This window comes from Lonchura striata, chromosome 25 (assembly GCF_050655825.1).
Source record: "Lonchura striata isolate lonStrDom1 chromosome 25, ASM5065582v1, whole genome shotgun sequence".
In the NCBI taxonomy this organism is placed as follows: domain Eukaryota; kingdom Metazoa; phylum Chordata; class Aves; order Passeriformes; family Estrildidae; genus Lonchura; species Lonchura striata.
This window is the reverse complement of record NC_140727.1, coordinates 5885634-5889748: the sequence shown is the minus strand read 5'-3', so window position 1 is coordinate 5889748 and position 4115 is coordinate 5885634.

Genomic DNA, 4115 nt, shown 5'->3' with positions numbered 1-4115 from the left:
CAGGAACCTGGACTGCTGAGTTTTCTTTCCCAGGGAAAATGGAAAAAGGATGTGCCCAGGGGCCCCTGGCCCTGACTGCAAAAAATCCTTATATCGAAGGATGGACCCCACACTGAAGTTGTCCCCACCTCAAACTTGTGCTGCCCTAATAGACCTAAGGCAGCCCTACAAACTGACATCAGGAACCTGGACTGCTGAGTTTTCTTTCCCAGGGAAAATGGAAAAAGGATGTGCCCAGGGGCCCCTGGCCCTGGGCTGGGGCCTCACTTCAAAAAATCCTTATATCGAAGGATGGAGCCCACACCGAAGTTGTCCCCACCTCAAACTTGTGCTACCCTGATAGACCCAAGGGAGCTCTACAAACTGACATCAGGAACCTGGACTGCTGAGTTTTCTTTCCCAGGGAAAATGGAAAAAGGATGTGCCCAGGGGCCCCTGGCCCTGACTGCAAAAAATCCTTATATCGAAGGATGGACCCCACACTGAAGTTGTCCCCACCTCAAACTTGTGCTGCCTTGATAGACCCAAGGGAGCCCTACAAACTGACATCAGGAACCTGGACTGCTGAGTTTTCTTTCCCAGGGAAAATGGCCAAAGGTTGTGCCCAGGGGCTCCTAGCCCTGACTGCAAAAAATCCTTATATGGAAGGATGGTCCCCACACTGAAGATGTCCCCACCTCAAACTTGTGCTGCCCTGATACACCCAAGGGAGCCCTACAAACTGACACCAGGAACCTGGACTGCTGAGTTTTCTTTCCCAGGGAAAATGGCCAAAGGTTGTGCCCAGGGGCCCCGGGCCCTGAGTGCAAAAAATCCTTATATCGAAGGATGGACCCCACACTGAAGTTGTCCCCACCTCAAACTTGTGCTGCCCTGATAGACCCAAGGGAGCCCTACAAACTGACATCAGGAACCTGGACTGCTGAGTTTTCTTTCCCAGGGAAAATGGAAAAAGGGTGTGCCCAGGGGCCACTGGCCCTGACTGCAAAAAATCCTTATATCGAAGGATGGACCCCACACCGAAGTTGTCCCCACCTCAAACTTGTGCTGCCCTGATACACCCAAGGGAGCCCTACAAACTGACATCAGGAACCTGGACTGCTGAGTTTTCTTTCCCAGGGAAAATGGAAAAACGATGTGCCCAGGGGCCCCTGGCCCTGGGCTGGGGCCTCACTACAAAAAATCCTTATATCGAAGGATGGACCCCACACCGAAATTGTCTCCACCTCAAACTTGTGCTGCCCTGATAGACCCAAGGGAGCCCTACAAACTGACATAAGGAACCTGGACTGCTGAGTTTTCTTTCCCAGGGAAAATGGAAAAAGGATGTGCCCAGGGGCCCCTGGCCCTGGGCTGGGGCCTCACTTCAAAAAATCCTTATATCGAAGGATGGAGCCCACACCGAAGTTGTCCCCACCTCAAACTTGTGCTGCCCTGATAGACCCAAGGGAGCCCTACAAACTGACATCAGGAACCTGGACTGCTGAGTTTTCTTTCCCAGGTAAAATGGCCAAAGGTTGTGCCCAGGGGCCCCTGGCCCTGACTGCAAAAAATCCTTATATCGAAGGATGGACCCCACACTGAAGTTGTCCCCACCTCAAACTTGTGCTGCCCTGATAGACCCAAGGGAGCCCTACAAACTGACATCAGGAACCTGGACTGCTGAGTTTTCTTTCCCAGGGAAAATGGCCAACGGTTGTGCCCAGGGGCTCCTAACCCTGACTGCAAAAAATCCTTATATCGAAGGATGGTCCCCACACCGAAGACGTCCCCACCTCAAACTTGTGCTGCCCTGATACACCCAAGGGAGCCCTACAAACTGACATCAGCAACCTGGACTGCTGAGTTTTCTTTCCCAGGGAAAATGGCCAAAGGTTGTGCCCTGTGGCCCCGGGCCCTGAGTGCAAAAAATCCTTATATCGAAGGATGGACTCCACACCGAAGTTGTCCCCACCTCAAACTTGTGCTGCCCTGATAGACCTAAGGGAGCCCAACAAACTGACATCAGGAACCTGGACTGCTGAGTTTTCTTTCCCAGGGAAAATGGAAAAAGGATGTGCCCAGGGGCCCCTGGCCCTGGGCTGGGGCCTCACTACAAAAAATCCTTATATCGAAGGATGGACCCCACACTGAAGTTGTCCCCACCTCAAACTTGTGCTGCCCTGATAGACCCAAGGGAGCCCTACAAACTGACATCAGGAACCTGGACTGCTGAGTTTTCTTTCCCAGGGAAAATGGCCTAAAGGTTGTGCCCAGGGGCCCCTGGCCCTGACTGCAAAGAATCCTTATATCGAAGGATGGACCCCACACCGAAGTTGTCCCCACCTCAAACTTGTGCTGCCCTGATAGACCCAAGGGAGCCCTACAAACTGACATCAGCAACCTGGACTGCTGAGTTTTCTTTCCCAGGGAAAATGGAAAAAGGATGTGCCCAGGGGCCCCTGGCCCTGACTGCAAAATATCCTTATATCGAAGAATGGACCCTACACCGAAGTTGTCCCCACCTCAAAATTGTGCTGCCCTGATAGAACCAAGGGAGCCCTACAAACTGACATCAGGAACCTGGACTGCTGAGTTTTCTTTCCCAGGGAAAATGGAAAAAGGATGTGCCCAGGGGCCCCTGGCCCTGGGCCCCTGGCCCTGACTGCAAAAAATCCTTATATCGAAGGATGGACCCCACACCGAAGTTGTCCCCACCTCAAACTTGTGCTGCCCTGATAGACCCAAGGGAGCCCTACAAACTGACATCAGGAACCTGGACTGCTGAGTTTTCTTTCCCAGGGAAAATGGAAAAAGGATGTGCCCAGTGTCCCCTGGCCCTGGGCTGGGCCTCTCTGCAAAGAATCCTTATATCGAAGGATGGACCCCACACTGAAGTTGTCCCCACCTCAAACTTGTGCTGCCCTGATAGACGCAAGGGAGCCCTACAAACTGACATCAGGAACCTGGACTGCTGAGTTTTCTTTCCCAGGGAAAATGGCCAAAGGTTGTGCCCAGGGGCCCCGGGCCCTGACTGCAAAAAATCCTTATATCGAAGGATGGACTCCACACCGAAGTTGTCCCCACCTCAAACTTGTGCTGCCCTGATAGACCTAAGGGAGCCCTACAAACTGACATCAGGAACCTGGACTGCTGAGTTTTCTTTCCCAGGGAAAATGGTAAAAGGTTGTGCCCAGGGGCCCCTGGCCCTGACTGAAAAAATCCTTATATTGAAGGATGGACCCCACACCGAAGTTGTCCCCACCTCAAACTTGTGCTGCCCTGTTAGACCCAAGGGAGCCCTACAAACTGACATCAGGAACCTGGACTGCTGAGTTTTCTTTCCCAGGGAAAATGGAAAAAGGATGTGCCCAGGGGCCCCTGGCCCTGGGCCCCTGGCCCTAACTGCAAAAAATCCTTATATCAAAGGATGGACCCCACACCGAAGTTGTCCCCACCTCAAACTTGTGCTGCCCTGATAGACCCAAGGGAGCCCTACAAACTGACATCAGGAACCTGGACTGCTGAGTTTTCTTTCCCAGGGAAAATGGAAAAAGGATGTGCCCAGGGGCCCCTGGCCCTGACTGCAAAAAATCCTTATATCGAAGGATGGACCCCACACTGAAGATGTCCCCACCTCAAACTTGTGCTGCCCTGATACACCCAAGGGAGCCCTACAAACTGACACCAGGAACCTGGACTGCTGAGTTTTCTTTCCCAGGGAAAATGGCCAAAGGTTGTGCCCAGGGGCCCCGGGCCCTGAGTGCAAAAAATCCTTATATCGAAGGATGGACCCCACACTGAAGTTGTCCCCACCTCAAACTTGTGCTGCCCTGATAGACCCAAGGGAGCCCTACAAACTGACATCAGGAACCTGGACTGCTGAGTTTTCTTTCCCAGGGAAAATGGAAAAAGGGTGTGCCCAGGGGCCCCGGGCCCTGAGTGCAAAAAATCCTTATATCGAAGGATGGACCCCACACTGAAGTTGTCCCCACCTCAAACTTGTGCTGCCCTGATAGACCTAAGGGAGCCCTACAAACTGACATCAGGAACCTGGACTGCTGAGTTTTCTTTCCCAGGGAAAATGGAAAAAGGATGTGCCCAGGGGCCACTGGCCCTGACTGCAAAAAATCCTT